This window comes from Elgaria multicarinata, chromosome 5 (assembly GCF_023053635.1).
Source record: "Elgaria multicarinata webbii isolate HBS135686 ecotype San Diego chromosome 5, rElgMul1.1.pri, whole genome shotgun sequence".
In the NCBI taxonomy this organism is placed as follows: domain Eukaryota; kingdom Metazoa; phylum Chordata; class Lepidosauria; order Squamata; family Anguidae; genus Elgaria; species Elgaria multicarinata.
This window is the reverse complement of record NC_086175.1, coordinates 46,089,316-46,106,462: the sequence shown is the minus strand read 5'-3', so window position 1 is coordinate 46,106,462 and position 17,147 is coordinate 46,089,316. Positions and strand designations below refer to the sequence as shown.

Genomic DNA, 17,147 nt, shown 5'->3' with positions numbered 1-17,147 from the left:
GACATTGCAAAACTCAAGGAACTATCTAGATCGCATACAACTAGGTCAAGCATCTTATTACAGAAAACGTCATGAATTTGCTTCCCCTGTTGCACTTAAACCCAGCATCTCCTGGGATTATGCCAAGGCTCCAGTACCCAGTCAGTGGCTCCAAATGACGTATCTGCTACTAGATTGTACCACTTCAGATTGCAAATAGGGCAACAAATGATTTACTCCTTCCATCCCCAATAAAAATAAAATCCCTATACATACAAAACTAGCACATCTAGAAGAGATTTCTGGACTACTTTTGCCCAGCCATACAGATTTTCAAGGCATAGGGAATGTTTGTTTTGTTTGCATAAGAGAAGATCCAACATGCAGTCTCCTCTCTACAACTGGAAGTGCCACCGCCCAGCTATGAAAACACCAGGATGACAGTGCGTAAAATGAAAGTCATACACGACCCAGCAATCCATTCTAATGCAAGAAAGGAATCATTTTACTCAATGACAAATGGCCTTATTCCATGTTGCAATTACAGCTCCTCAACTGGTATGGTATAACAGCCTTGCACCTTATGAAGCAGTCCAGTGAAAGGAAAAGTAAGAGACAGAAATATCAGCTTTACATAAAACAATAAGGGTTGCTCTATGGAAGCACAAGATGATTATTTACAGATCCCCTTAATAAAAGGAAAACATCACGTCAAACAATTGAAAGTACTGCTGCAACCAGGCAATCAATTTATAGCACAACAGAAACACACTGCTTGTTTGTTGCACAGAATCCTAATGGAGCCCTAAAGATATTCTATTCAGGAATATCATATTTTCCCATCAATCAGTCAAAACATTTGCAATGCTGAGCAAGTGTCAAAGGCAGCTCCTGCAATGTTCCCAGCACTGAATACAAAGGTCAGAACTTTCCCCTGTCATGTTTTTCCCATGTTTTGATTTTAAACCCAGTAGCCGGACATCTATCAATATGGTAAGTTGAAAAGGTGGGGCTCCTGTTATTTGGATATTAAGTAAAAATGACAATAATCATTTCACCAATATTAACATGATTTCAAATACCATATATTCAAGTGAGATTCCATTGTTTTAATATACTGAACAGAAGCAAAACGTGCCCATTCTGACTACTTAATGCTTACTTAGCATGTATATACTGCAAGCAACAAAAATGCTCCACACATGTTACCCCAGTGCGATAACCCTCTAAAGAATGCAGTATTATCATCCCAATATTACAGAAGAGAGGTGAGCCTTCTTCCAATATGTTCTCATGCTGTTCTATCCCTTGTCTTTGGCAAGATCTCTTTAAAACAACGTTTTTTAAAAGTCAATTTTTCGGAGAGTTTAAGATCTTACAAAGTAATCATTTCCAATACTCCCTAGATATGTTAAAATGCCAAAATGCACTTTGTAACTCTTCAGTGCCCTGATCAAGAAGTTAAATACAAATGCTTCCTTCACTCTGCCAAAGATTTGCTTAAAAGTAGATGCTATTGTTAATAACTTTTTAAGCATGGCACCTTATAAGAATTGGAGAAAATTATTTGTAACTCCCAGAGAAAGGTTTTACTCTAGTTTGGGAGACGTTGTGTGGATTTTGTTCCTAAAATGTATATTCTCCTCCTTTGTATGGGAATATGGTCATTACTAAAGGATGTGGGGGGAGATGTTTTAGTATTGTGTAATGCTTACAGTGTATCACTAGATGCCACTATAGAGCAGAACCCAATTACAACTATTACCCCTCTAAGAAGAGGTGTCTATTACCTCCCAAATTGCTGCCCATTGTGATTTTAATGGTAGTAACAGCATAAAACATTTCAGTTCTGCAGGAGAAACATGAACATATTCACATCAATTAGTAAAGCGGTGAAAGGAGACAGAAAGAACAACAAATCAGAGGACCTTTGCAGGAAAAGGGCTGCTCAGAAATGTGGTTTTAAAAAACTGTACCTACAAAGCTTACGATACAGGCAACAGTGACCTGCGTGAGATAGAAGTAAGCCTTGTGAAAATACAAGGGTCCATAAATTTTGGCTGGTCTTGGAAGCTAGAAACAAATCTACTTGCTAGAGGCCCTGAACTACTACAGAGCCAAGGTCCCAGAGAGCCAGTGCAGTATAGTGGCTAGAGTGTTGGACTGGGAGTCCGAAGATCCGGGTTCTAGTCCCCACTCGGTCATGGAAGCTCACTGGGTGACTTTGGGTCAGTCACAGACTCTCAGCCCAACCTACCTAACAGGATTGTCATTGTGAGGATAAAATGGAGAGGAGGAAGATTATGTACGCCGCCTTCAGTTCCTTGAAGGAAAAAAGGTGGGATATAAATGTAATGAATGAATAAATAAAACTAAATACTAAATAAGGTTCCAGCCCTCCTCTTAGATCTAAACTGGAGGAGGGATGGGGAGCTGGTCCTTTCAGAAGGGATTGAAAAATCCGGTCAGCACAACTGGAAGGGCAAGTGCTTCTCTCTCCTCCCACCCCCATGGGATTTGGGGGGGGGGGCTGTCATCTCTGTTGCATTAGGTTTGGAGATATTTGGACGGTGCCCCGATGTCTCTTTGCTTTCTGAGTAACTCCAAAGTTCAATGCAAAGCCACAGAGAGCCCCAGCCTTTCCCCAGAGCATCAAGAAGATGCTAGCAAGCCTATTTGCAGACCTCCTGATTAGCTAACCAATCACATTTGAGATACTGTTCCACTGTATTCTTGCTAAAAGGGGTCAGAGCTGCTATTCACACACCAAAAGCACCATTTAAGGTAATGCACTTTGTACTTTAAAACAATGTGGTGGCAAAAATGCATATCCTGTCTCCGTGACAGCTTTCACTGCTGAAGCTGTGCCAATGCAGAAAAATACATACAAGGTTTCAAAGTCAAGAGAGGCCCAATTCTGTTCATGTTTACAGAAAAGCAAGTCCTGCTGGTTTCAAGGGAGTTTGCTCTCCAGTAAATGGCACATAATACCTGCAGTTTAAGGCTCAATTACATTCCCCCACACCACCACTTTTCATCAGACTCCCTTGTGCTTCAGTCTCTAAAATCAGCAACACCTTGCAGGGTTGGTCCACAATTGCCTGCATTTTATGTACTGCACATAAAAGTCCAAGACAGATAAAAAAATGAGAGACCCAATTAACGTACACATGCTCCCGGGACTTCAGCAATGTTGTGTGTTTTTCATTAGGAATTCAACAGTATATCCTGCACCTCAACCAGATCTTCCTAAGGATTCTTAACAAGAAAAATGTATACAAACCTAATATGCTATGATACTCATGTATTTTTCCAAGAAATAGCCAAGTATTGTCATTTGCCAGATGCTGGTTAGTGCTGAAGCAGATAAGAGACTTCAGTTATAAGTGAACAGTGAAGGGACAAGAGAATATGTATGGGAGCAGGGAGTGCATGCAAGCCCACACTATATAACACATCTCCCAAGTGTTGAGGAACATTTTATGTGCTCCAGGTCCTGCTGAATTAAGGTTGTTTTCTGATCTACAATAGGTTGTTTCTGATTGCTCCTCCGTCTTGCATCACGTAACAATGAACGAAGAGATATTAAAACTCATTATTAAACACAATGTTAGTCTACCTTGCCCCATTCATTTTAATGGGTCTACTCTAAGCTGAACCAACATTGGATACATTCCACTTTTCCCTCAAATGAGAGTGACTTTGTACTGCATAACCAATACCAATGCTGTCCAATACTAGAGTAATGCTCCTGTTTTCAAGAGGGAAGTGGAAGCTCAAAGAAAAACTAAGCTAATCCCAGATTTATGTTCTATCTATCTCAGAGCAGTCAGAATAAAAAAGAACTGGGTATCCTGTAATTAAACTGCTTACCAGCAAATTCAGTTGTCACACACTAGAACAGAGTTCATGGTGCGATATCCATTTCTGAAAGACTTGCTTAGAATAATCACATCTCAACTATGATCAGATCTCAACTACGTTAAAGACATTTCCCCTAAAAGGCAGTAGAAAAATGTACCTGAGCTGCACTCTGAATCACATAGGGACATGCATCATTTTCTGCATTGACCATTCTTACTGGTTGAAGAAGAACGTAGCTGCTAAGACTGAACCTATACAAGATCTAGAAGCTGAGTGTCAGCCCTAACACCAATAGTACCACAGAGTTTGTTGGCTGGCATATTCTGCCCCTCCATTTGTGGGGAGGAGGAAGAAATACTCCACAAGTGCAGGAAGCGTCCATGCAGGAATACATTAATATTAATACATTAATATTAATATTAATATTAACATTAATACATTAATAATACATTAATACACTAACCCATTAACTCTTTCAGAAACATGAGCCACAACCTCACTAATGAGGTGGCTGCAGGGCTGTGACATTTAGATGACCCAGTGCTTGAAGCCGCAGAATGCTTGTGGAGACCATGACCCACTTGGAAGAACAGTTAGAGAGGAAAATCTTAAATGGGGCTCTAAAGTATTTCCCAGCTTACAGAATTACCTCTGCTACTAACTCTACTGATGCTAAAGACTGAACATAATTCACTGATTAATCCAATGGTTTTACCATATTTCAAAATACTAAGCATTTGTATTTTCCACTTCAGGTATTCATCTGGCTTTACATACATTATCTCAGTAATTCTTACACCTTCCTGCTAAAGTAAGCTAGTATTCTTACATTGCAGAAGGAAGAAATAGTGGCTTGCCTAAAGCCACCTAGTGAGTTTATGGTTGAGGTGAGCTTTGAACTAGAACTTCCTGGCTCACAGACGGTATTCTGCATCAGCTCTTTGTTGGGAGAGGGGAGGGGGGTCTTTAATGTCAATCATGCCCAGAAACCAGAAGAAAAAAACAGCCGAAGTGGTACTGTTAATTATTTCCTGACTTAAAAAAGGCAATGTAGGTGAAACAGAAAATTGCTGAGAAAACAAATCGAAAAGAGTTATGCTTTCTGTGCAGTGATTAAATGTAAAGTGGCACATTTTGTTTTCTGCATCTTAATACCATGCCAAATTAATACATTATTGTAACAAGAATAATAGAGGAGTGATTGGCAGCAAGAACCAGAATGGAATAACAAGTGGAATTAGAAGACTTGTTCAGATTACATAAAACTGAGTAGAGTAAACATGCAAGGAGAGAACGCTTATTTAGAGATACGGGCAGGATCTACACTACTGATTTTAAATGGTTTATAACAGTAGTGACAACTGTTGGGCCCAGGAAACACTCCATATACAGTTTTCAAACTGTTTTCAAAGTGTCATATCCTGCTTGATGTAGATCTGGCCACAGACTACTTATATTTATGTATATATTTGAAATGGAAGTGTTCTTGTTTGTGCTCTTGTTCGTTTTTCTTCTTCTCCCCTTATCAGAAGAGATGTTAATGATTATTGTAGATTGATATGTTTTGTGATCAGAATTCCTCCCATTTTTTTGCTTTGTTGCTGCTGCTGCTATTGTGTTGCAAATAAATATTTTTTTAAAGTCATGCAAGGAGATGGAGCATGCTTGCCCTACCACCATCCTCCTCATGTGTCTGTTGCTCTGTGGAGGACAACGTTCTGAAGAGAGTCTTCTGTATGAAATAAAAATTATGGTTTAATTTTTTGTGAACCGCCCAGTGCGCTTCGGCTATTGGGTGGTATAAAAATGTAATAAATAAATAAATAAATAAATAAATGTATATGTATCCACGTGACCCAGAATGCTAGAAAATCAGGCGGGGGGGGGATGCTACTTCTCCTTCCCACCCTGTCAGCATGAACCAGGCAGAGCTTTAAATAAGGTGGTCCCTCCACCTTTGGTTTTCCACACACTGATGGGATGGCGTTCAGAGTTCTCCCCACCCCTATTGGTAGGATTGCTCTACTCAAGACTGACTGTGGGTATCCAAGGTAGCAACCAAGATATAGTTAGAAGAAACCATAAAAGAAACCATAAGATCCAGGTGGGAACAGCCAAATGGATAAAAGTAGCCCTACGACATATTCATAATCTAAACTATATAGAACTTGGCAGCTAACTTATGCCAATGGACGAAGCAATAACATGAAAAGGGGGGTTGCTTTTGAAAGTAGCAGCTTGAATTCATGGAATCTCTCACCCTGGATCATGCTTTTGAAGGACAACGTCCTTGATTATACGTCTACCAATATTAAAAGGAAAACAAACAATAAATAAATTCCAAGCTTCTCCCTTCTAGAGACCTTTGGGAAGATCAACCAGAATATAGTAAATATGAAATATGGTAAGCATGCGTATACAATGTATACATGATTAAACACAACATAAAAACAGCTTGCACAAGTTTATATTAAAAATGCATATCCTGCCTTAGTGTAAAGGAAAAAATAAATGGAACTCTCAAGCTGGCTTACCAATAGCTGAAACATACAACTGAAACACAGTAAAAACTTCTGCCAATTAAAACAAATGAACTAAGGCCAGTTTACATGAGTAACAGCAGCAAGGTTTTTTGTAAACCACCCAGAGAGCTTTGGCTATGGGTTGGTATATAAATGTAATAAATAAATAAATAAATAAATAAATAAATAAAGATCAGCCAGGGTCGCAAATGCCTGTCTTAGGACAATTACCCAAAATAGTTCAGAACCAGCTTGCCCAAAGTTGTAAGCCTTGGGCCCCTGGCATGCCAAGCCTGGTTTGCTATTTGCTAGATGCTTGATAAACCCTCTTCTTTTGTACTTCCCTTAAGAATTGCAAAACCAGGAGAGTCATCCAACGTCTCCTTGGCCACCATACATGACTAATGTTGTACATATGGCTAAGGCAGCAGACAGGAGCACAGCTCAATCTATCGAAGTAGTTCCAGAGCTAAAGTGGTTATACAGTGTCCAGGAATCATTCCCCACCTGCAAAGAGGGCTTAAATGCCAACAGTATACCAGGTCTACAAGTTCCTATCAGCAATCCTGCATACAGCCATGGGATGGAAAGACTAGCAAGTCAAAAAGCCAATGGCACAATCTTCAGTCTACTATATTTTGTTTCAGTGCATCAGTTCTGACCACTGCTATAACTATGCTCACTAGAGTGAAAAATACTGCTTTTGTTTGCTACTTAAAGAAATCAAACATATTTTCCCATCTACATACACATAATAAGTATATACTATAATATTTCACCACATCAAAATACAAATACTACCTTCATAACTAGGGGCTTTAATAACAATGAGTTTCCTCTGTAAGGTTAAGGTGAACTGTCATAAACCATTATTGTTCCATTCCATTACTTGATGACTGGAACTTCCCTCCAGAAAGAATAGAAGCAAACACACAAATGGTCAGACTTCCTAAAAGCCATGCTCCTTGATAAGGAATGTTTAGAAAGTCTTGTGTGCACAATGAGAACAGCTTACAATCGATAGATGCGTTGGCCTACTTTTCATACCAGAGATGCACAAAAAGGATTTCTAGTTAATTTAGATGCCAGAGAGACCCATCATAGACTTTCTTTTTGGGGAGGGTAAATAAAGTGAACAAAAAGCTTGGACAATTGCTTTGTGATCTTTCAATTGGTCTAATAATTGTATTACAGCAACATGGCTTGGGGGGGATTACGGTCAACACGGCTACCAGAGCTTTAATTGGGAATGTAACCCTGAACGTATTTGACAAAAATTACTACTTTTATAACGTTCCACACCATGGAACCAAAACAGCTTCTCATACAAGAGATTTCAGAACTTTAGGGTATTTCCACATGGAGAGATCCTAGCGCTATCATCTTTTCCTCCCTAACAGATTTTTTCTTGCAAGAAAAATGATGGAAACAGCAGTGGGAAAACATGGGAAGGCTAAAATGGAAGGTGCTTTCATCTGGACCCTCTCCTAAAATTCCAAGAATGAAGCAGAGCAATTGCCCAATAAAGGCCTCACCTGGAAGCACCCTCAGGAATTCAGTCTAAGTTTGATGCTCCTTCATGAGAAATGGAGCGACTCTTGTTCAATGTTTACTATGCCCCCAAAGCACTGGAAACTCCATAAATGCGCAGCTGCTATTCAAGTGGAACTAAGCAGGCCTCCAGACAACAGTGCAGAATCTGCATGACTTATTGGCATATTGACTACCTTTCAGAAACTTTGCCTCATCCCAGATGCATGGGCCCAATTCATTAATAGCTACAAGAAATCTGGGGAGAGGGATGAACATGCATGCAGATGTACACACTGAGTATAAATGCTGGCATAGAATCATAGAATATTAGAGTTGGAAGGGGCTTACAATGCCATCGAATCCAACCCCCTGCTCATTGCAGGAATCTACCCTACAACATATCTGACAGATGGCTGTTAAGCTGCCTCTTGAATGCCTCTAGTGTGGGAGAGCCCACAACCTCCCTAGGTAACTGGTTCCATTGTCATACTGCTCTAACAGTCAGAAAGTTTTTCCTGATGTCTAGCCAGAATCTGGCTTCCTGTAACTTGAGCCCATTATTCCGTGTCCTGCACTGATCCTCTGGGAGGATCAAGAAGAGATCATAGCCCTCATCTGTGTGACAACCTTTCAAGTATTTAAAGAGTGCTATCATGTCTCCCCTCAATCTTCTCTTCTCCAGACTAAATATGCCTAGTTCTTTCAGTCTCTGCTCATAAGGCTTTATTTCCAGACCCCTGATCATCCTCGTTGCCCTCCTCTGAACTCGCTCCAGCTTGTCTGTGTCCTTCTTGAAGTGTGGTGCCCAGAACTGGCCGGAATACTCAAGGTGAGGCCTAACCAGGGCTGAATAGAGGGGAACCAGTACCTCGCGTGATTTGGAAGCTATACTTCTATTAATGCAGCCCAAAATAGCATTTGTTTTTGTAGCTATGTCACACTGTTGGCTCATTGAAAATAGGTCCCATGGTTAAGCCCTGCCTCAAATCATCCTATCAGTAAACTCAGTAAAAATTAAAGCTCCTTTTCTAAATAAGTTACTTTTAAAAAAAAGCAACCTCACGTTATATGATTTTATACACACACACACCCCTCTACCACAAGGCAATTTTTTAAAAACTATCAACTGATACTGTAATTCAGACTCAGTCTTGCGCTTTACAAATATTCTAGGCCAGTGTAGGTGTTTGAGCACAACAAGTGAGGGGGACTGGCATGAGCTTGTTCAAAAATGAATAACTGTTTGGATTATTCCTTAGCTCACCTTTCCTAAACTACAATGTGTAGGTTATTGTAATGTTCAGATTGCCTATGCAGAATGCAAACAGGGGTGAACAATTTTAAATTCTGTATCTTATGATGAACAATGTATTATCAAAGAACTGCAAGAGCTTAAAAAAAAAGGACCAAACTCACGGATTTGACTCTTGAGACTGCGAAACTACAGCGACTCCCAAAGGGCTGAATTAATACTATGTGCAATAACAACTCTTAGTAACAAGCACTCATCCTCCACTATGCCCAACATGGCTGTGGAGCATTATATCACACAGGGAGCCATGAATGCATATCCCTATTTAGTTTCCTAAGGCAAGCACTGCCGGTTAGCCATGAAATACTCTGTAACCCAATCCAAGCAGTGCTGAGGCTGCTTGGTTAAAAGTGACAAGGCAACGAAGATAGGCAACATCTGACAAAAAGCAAATAATCTGATAACTGATTTCCAAGTCTATCCAGCATGTTTGTAGAGAGTGGCTCAGATTGTTACCTTTGACGTGGAAGGCACATCTTCAGAAGAAATCATTTGGTTTTAATTTTTGTGAATCGCCCAGAGAGCTTCGCCTATTGGGCGGTATAGAAATGCAATAAATAAATAAAATGTGAAGATTTTATTGCTATTATTCTACAAAAGTGAGTTTCACACTAAACGTTTTTATGAAAATGAAATGCAACTTGTGCTAAGAAACGGATCTAAAATACGCAATAACTAAGGCTTGGCATTGACCAAACTACCCACTCCTATTCAATGATAGTAATCCAGCAGATATCAGTTGCACAGCAGCCAAGAGCTTCCTTATATAATCTTTAAACACATCCAGACCAATTGAGAACTTTAGTAGTCAAGGTAAACCCTCCCCTCCCCTGGGTACATACATTTATGCCTGGTATGTCCAGCTGCGACAAACCCCCACCCTGCAAGGTAGGAGAGGCAGGAAAACACCCTTTCATCTGTATTCCTCAGAAGTAGCAGTGCCACCACTCCCGTGTCTTTTTAATAGCCTGTATCTGCCCATGGGAGAAGGGGAGGGGACGTAGCTCAGTGGTAGAGCACCTGCTTTGCATAGAGAAGATCCCGGGTTCAATTCCCGGCATCTCCAGGTGGGGCAGGAAAAACTCCTGCCTGAAACCCTGGACAGCCCCTGCCAATCAGTGTTGACAATACCAGGCTAGATGGAGCAAAGTTCGGACTCAGCATAAGGTAGTTTCCCTTGTTCCTATTTTCCTAAAGGCTTTTGGCTTCTAGAGAGAGAGAGAGAAGAATAGGTGCCTGTTTCAGAGCTTCTGAACTCCTTAACAACCTGGTTAGCCTGTTTGCCAAGCACTCTGGCGCAAGAGTAAGACTAACTCTAGGCTAGACGAGACCATCAACTGAACGACAGTTTCCAGTTCAATACATGTATTAAAGAATCAAGCAGAGAGAACTTTAGAAATAATCAGTTGCTCTTTTTATTTTATTAAAAATAAAATGAAACATCAAACTAGTTCATCTTATTTATCAAGATCCTAACTCACAAAACCAGCATACCGGGGAGGGGGGCACACCTGGGACTTCCTGGCATAGCTAGGCTGATGTTGCCTCTTTGCTTTCACATGAAGACATAGGACATTTCAAAAATCCTGGGGAGTTCCCAGAGAGGGACATTCAAATTGACCAATCAATAGCCTAGGAGGCTTCGACATGCATCCTCCAGGTCAGCTTTTCCCAAGCTGGCACCATCCAGATGTGTTGAACTACAATTCCCAGAAATGCTGACTGGTGGTGGTGGGAGACTCTATGAGTTGCAGTCCAACCCATCTGGCAGGCTCCAGTTTGGGGAAGGCTGCTCCTGGTGATTTATACAATACCTCTAACCTGCGTCATAGAGGAAGCAAAGGCAAAGCTGCAAAGCCAGTCCAGAATGTATAGTGCTGCAAATTTAGATGTCTATTGCAGCCTTGCCTTGTTCTTGTTCAAGCATATTTCTATTAAAATTGGGTGGGGGGAGGCTTAGTTCATCCAACCAGAATTTCAATAAACACGTTGTACAATACACACATCCTGCTAAAGTCAACAGAAAAACTCCCATTAATTTTAATGCATAGTCCTTGTGTTTCACAAGTTCAGTATGAATATAGGCTTCCTTAATTGTAAAGATGCATGAATGCACATTTGCCCTCTAGGAAAAAAAAGTCAACTTGACAAATGATGCAGAGACCAGAACAGTGTCATCCAAGCCAGTCTTCCTGGGACTGTCCTATAAAGCCACCAGCCAAAAGAACAGCTCTGTTAAAATGTGCAGGCATGCATTTCATCCCTTTAATAAAAACTTTGTACATGTTTTTCTTCAGAAAATAGCAAAACGTATCTTCCCTTCCTCCCACATTTATAAACACAGAAGCTCTCATATCTTTTGCACCCAAACACAATTAAAAGAAAAATAAGTTGAATCAATTCAAATCTGTAATGTAGCCATTTTAGGGCACTTTAGCTGCAATCGTATCAGTTTCTTATATGGATAGAAGCACTCCTGACTCTTGTGCTATTTAGATTTTACAGCTGTTTATACTGCTATAGTTTGCCTCCAGCTCTGAGCAGTCAAGGGAAGTATCCTAATAAAAAATAAAAAAACAGTAATTATACATAATAAAGGGTTCCTCCCCTTGCAACGGGTTTTAAACAAAATTAGTTCCATCACAGAACGTATGTTTTATGTCTATAAGATCTCAGGCTCAGAAAGCAATGTGCACAGTAGCAATGACTATAGATTGGCTGTTGGGAAATACTACATGAAGGTGTGAGAAGTTCTATGTGTCCTTTGGCTTGAGGCAGGTCCCAGTTTATTGGAAGCAGAGCATATCAGGGCTTAAATCTTGAACCTGTTTCTAGTGCAAGGCTTAGATGTGGAACATCTGATGTAAAGTGGCATAGTCGGTACACCTTCCTCTCTTTCACCATTGAGCAATCACTTCCTACACACACCTCTTTCTATAATGCAGAATTTCCAGTCAGAAGGCATAACTTGAATTAGGGTTGCCACTGCCCTCTTCTCCCACACGTTGCCCGTGACTTTAAAAGAAGAAATTCTACAGGTGCATCTTTCCCCATCTACACATTCCTATGCTAAAGAAAGCTGCAAGCCGCAAGGCTGTTAAAGGCACAGAGCGGGGGGGAAAGGCAACAGAAACCCTTTGCCTGAACCAAGCATCTCTCTTATTATAAAATTAACTCCTTCTGGTCAGCTATGTAAAGATTTTGCCCCACTGCTCTCCATTTTAAGAATATCCCTCTTTCCACTGGCCTAGATAGCAGCCCCATCAGAACTGGACTCACTCCTGTTATCTTTTCAGGGGTAGTTATAATAAGCATGCTCTGTCCCAAATACAGCATCAACAGGGTACCATCCATCCTTTGAGAAGGGAACCTTTGCTTCAGAAGACTCAACAGATAACACAACATTTAGGAGAAAAGGTTTGCCTACCTGGATTTGTTTTGTTATGCAATTTTACAAAAGTAAAAGGGGTGATGCCATGCCACGGAAGAAACAATATCTGACTCGCACATCCATCGTTAGGGATGCTCCTTCCCAGCAGTGGCATGTCCGAGTGCTACAACTGAAAAATGTGCTGCCATAAATCACAGGCAGGGAGCAGCACTCATAACTATGGATGCATCAGACAAAGCTAATGCAGGCATTTTCTTCACGGCTTTATCTGTGTAGATAAGTGTTTGCATAAATGGTCTATGTATGTGAGGGTCTAAAGATCAGCTCACGGAAGATCACAGCAGCTGTTTCTACTCAACAAGTATCCCACTCGTAAAGGGTGGCCTACTCACAATGAAACTGTCCTGGCTGGGTCTTATGCAATAGTCTTTCCCACCTGGCCATTTAATCAGGAATGGAATGGAAATTGTGGGAATTCTGCATGCAAAGTATGTGCTCCAGGGCTAAGCTATGGCCCCTGCCCCCCATAACTACGGCGATCAGCTCCTTCAATGTCACACAGCTAATGCAAGCAAACCATTTATACAAAGAGACAATTGTGCAGCATTTGTGCCGTCCCCCAAACTAACGCCTGCTTTGGCTGACAAATATTAGTTCTACCACATGGCTGCAACCAGCCAGCTGCACAATGTGGAGGAATTTCAAGCACCTGAATTCGCCTGATGTAGCACAGTCTGAAAACATACCAAAACACGCCTGGCAATTCTTCTTGAAAAACCTCTCTCTCTCTCCCCACCCCCAATATTTTTTCTTCACAGGGAAATAAAGTACCTCTATTACAGATCATACTTCACTGGATAAGGCATTCCGAAAAAGTGACGGGGGGGAAACCACTCTCTACATTCAACTACGTGCTAGACTTCTATGAGCTAAGCTCACTCTCAAGAAATAATGCTTCTGTCATGGTTGCTTCCAATTTCTTAGACTAGCTTCCACAATATATGGACTGCTATCTTTCTAACTGAAATGGGCTGGAAATATCCCAGGTACCTACAAATGTGGTATAAAAAGAAAAAGAAGAAACTCAGCATGGCATAGTTGGCACTTTTAAATCTAATGCTGTGACAACTGGTTGATCTGCAAATCTACCCTGCTTGGTTGGACAGGCTGAAATACACTCTTTGCCTATATTCCTCAGAGGTAGCACCCACCCCCCACCCCCACGTCTTTTTAATATCCTGCCCACAGAAGAAGGCATGCTTTTGGCTTTTATATATGGAGAAGGATAAGATGCCTTTTTCAGCGCTCTCTTTAAACTCCTTAACAACCTGGTTAGTGTGTTTGCCAAGCAGTGCAGCACATGAATAAGACCAACTCAAATCAACTCGTTTCCTCTAGACAAGACCATCAATCAATGCCAGTTTCCGATCCAATATATTTATTAAAGAACCAAGCAGAGAGAAGCTGAGAAATAGTCAGTTGGTTTTAAAACCAAAATGAAACTTCGACCTAGCTCACAAAACCTAACTTATCATGGCCCTAAGAGTAACTCACTAAAGCAGCTTAAAACGTGGAAGTGAGCCTTGACTGTGCTCACTAGCTGAAAGACCAAGAAAGGATCGCACAAAACAAGTGTTTGCATGGGGACTGAGCAGCTCCCAGAGAGGGGAAATTCAAACTGACCAAGTAATAGACTGGGAGGACCTGGTCATGCATTCTCCAGGTCATCTCTACAATATCTCCTTAAAAGTCATGGATAGACGTGTAGAGATGTAAATTTGGAGGTCTGGCGCAGTCTTGCCTTTCTTCAGATGCCAAGGAGCAGTACAGATGCTAACACTTAAATATTTGTAATAGGTTTACCACCCTTGTGTTACAAAAGCTGGTCCTATTTGCACAGCAGGATGCGCTACCTAAAAAGGGGGAGACTTCTATCCCTAGAGAATAACCCCTATAACAACAGTGCTACTAGATATGAATCTCTACTATTTTCAAACAACTCAGGAGAGAGACAGTAGTGAACGACTAGGTACATTAAATCAGTTCAAATTAATACATAAAGCTTCATGAACAAATTTGCTCTAATGCTTTCTGGAGATGTGTGGACTGTTAACAGGCATATTTCCTACTGTTTTGAAACATGGAGCCCTCCATTTTAAATCAATTCCTCTTTAACTATTACGGAACTGATCCTCCATCCTTTTTCATGTAAATACTATCTGCTCATCTATTTCCTGTATTGGGAAAACCACTTCCGTCTTTGCTTGCTTCCACTCTGGGTCCCTTTAGCATTGCTGAGGCATTGGTTTTCTGCAATGAGCAGGAAGCAGAATTAAACTTAATATAACTTTATTTTCATAGAATCATAGAATCATAGAAAAGCAGAGTTGGAAGGGGCCTACAAGGCCATTGAGTCCAACCCCCTGCTCAATGCAGGAATCCACCCTAAAGCATCCCTGACAGATGGTTGTCCAGCTGCCTCTTGAAGGCCTCTAGTGTGGGAGAGCCCACAACCTCCCTAGGTAACTGATTCCATTGTCGTACTGCTCTAACAGTCAGGAAGTTTTTCCTGATGTCCAGCTGGAATCTGGCTTCCTTTAACTTGAGCCCGTTATTCCGTGTCCTGCACTCTGGGAGGATCAAGAAGAGATCCTGGCCCTCCTCTGTGTGACAACCTTTTAAGTATTTGAAGAGTGCTATCATGTCTCCCCTCAATCTTCTCTTCTCCAGGCTAAACATGCCCAGTTGTTTCAGTCTCTCTTCATAGGGCTTTGTTTCCAGACCCCTGATCATCCTTGGTTGCCCTCCTCTGAACACGCTCCAGCTTGTCTGTGTCCTTCCTGAATTGTGGAGCCCAGAACTGGACGCAATACTCTAGATGAGGCCTAACCACGGCTGAATAGAGGGGAACCAGTACCTCACGTGATTTGGAAGCAATACTTCTATTAATGCAGCCCAAAATGGCATTTGCCTTTCTTGCAGCTATATTGCACTGTTGGCTCATATTCAGCTTGCGATCTACAACAATTCCAAGATCCTTCTCGTTTGTAGTATTGCTGAGCCAAGTATCTCCCATCTTGTAACTGTGCCTTTGGTTTCTATTTCCTAAATGTAGAACTTGGCATTTATCCCTATTAAATTTCACTCTGTTGTTTTCAGCCCAGCACTCCAGCCTATCAAGATCACTTTGAAGTTTGTTTCTGTCTTTCAGGGTATTAGCTATCCCACCCAATTTTGTGTCATCTGCAAATTTGATCAGCGTTCCCTGCACCTCCTCATCCAAATCATTAATAAAAATGTTGAAGAGCACTGGGCCCAGGACTGAGCCCTGCGGTACCCCACTCGTTGCCTCTCCCCAGTTTGAGAAGGTTCCATTGATAAGTACTCTTTGAGTCCGATTCTGTAGCCAACTGTGAATCCACCTAATAGTTGTTCCATCTAGCCCACTTTTAGCTAGTTTGTTAATCAGAATGTCATGGAGCACTTTGTCAAAAGCTTTGCTGAAGTCAAGATATATGACGTCCACAGCATTCCCACAGTCCACAAGGGAGGTTACCCGATCAAAAAATGAGATCAAATTAGTCTGACAGGATTTGTTCCTGACAAATCCATGTTGGCTTCTAGTAATCATTGCATTGATTTCAAGGTGTTTACAGATTGACTTCTTTATAATCTGCTCCAGAATTTTCCCAGGGATGGATGTCAGACTGACTGGTCTGTAGTTCCCAGGTTCCTCCTTTCTACCCTTTTTCTCCATTAAAATCCAGCAGCGGCCGCCCTTCTTTGGTGAGGTCCTACTATATGTTTTGGCAGAAATAGCTACTGTTCAAAAGACACTGTTTCTTCCTGCAACTGGTCCTTGAATTATTAGCTTTTTCCTCCCCCCTCAACTTCAAAGTGGTTAATTAATTGCTTTCCGTTCACTCACCACATATTACTGAATTGACCCTATTCCTTTAATGGTGGCACCATTGGGGGAGGAGGGCTGACATTATTGGTTTCTTCTTTGTAGCCAGAACAATTGGTCATTAATTTTTTTCTCTTAGGACTGCAATTGTGAAATTGGGTTTGGTTTGGGACCTTTGAACCAGGCCATTGTAAGTCTAAACAAAAGTGAAAGATAAGCCTAGAGCCAATTAATTCTAAGTCAATGAGATGCTAATGATATGCTATTGTCTACTTTAAACAATTACATTTCTATATACTATCAATATTGCAGCTGTTCAAGGACTTCAGTTCTGTTCATTCCAAGCTTTTCTACACTGCTCTCTGTTAAGCTTAGCTATTCTGTATTCAACAAATTCAATGTTCTGGCAAATCGGCAGTGGTAGACTTACTGATTGTTCATTTTATGTGGCATCTTGCAAAATATATCAGTCTTAATACTAAAAATAGACTGAATGTTAACTTCTATTGTCTACACCAAGACTTGATGCAATACTGCAACACAACACAGATTTATTGGCTGTGTTCACACAACACACTAACTTACCATGGGTTATCATGTTGTCTGAACGCAGTGAATTTTCTATAGCATGGGTTATCG

The 17,147-nt window shown here is 41.0% G+C and overlaps 1 protein-coding gene across 3 annotated transcripts in view; it reads right to left on the bottom strand.

Annotated features, from left to right (window-relative positions):
• Nucleotides 1-17,147, bottom strand: part of INPP4A (inositol polyphosphate-4-phosphatase type I A) — a 112,746-nt gene that overhangs the window by 72,363 nt on the left and 23,236 nt on the right. The gene's annotated exons all lie outside the window — the stretch shown is intronic.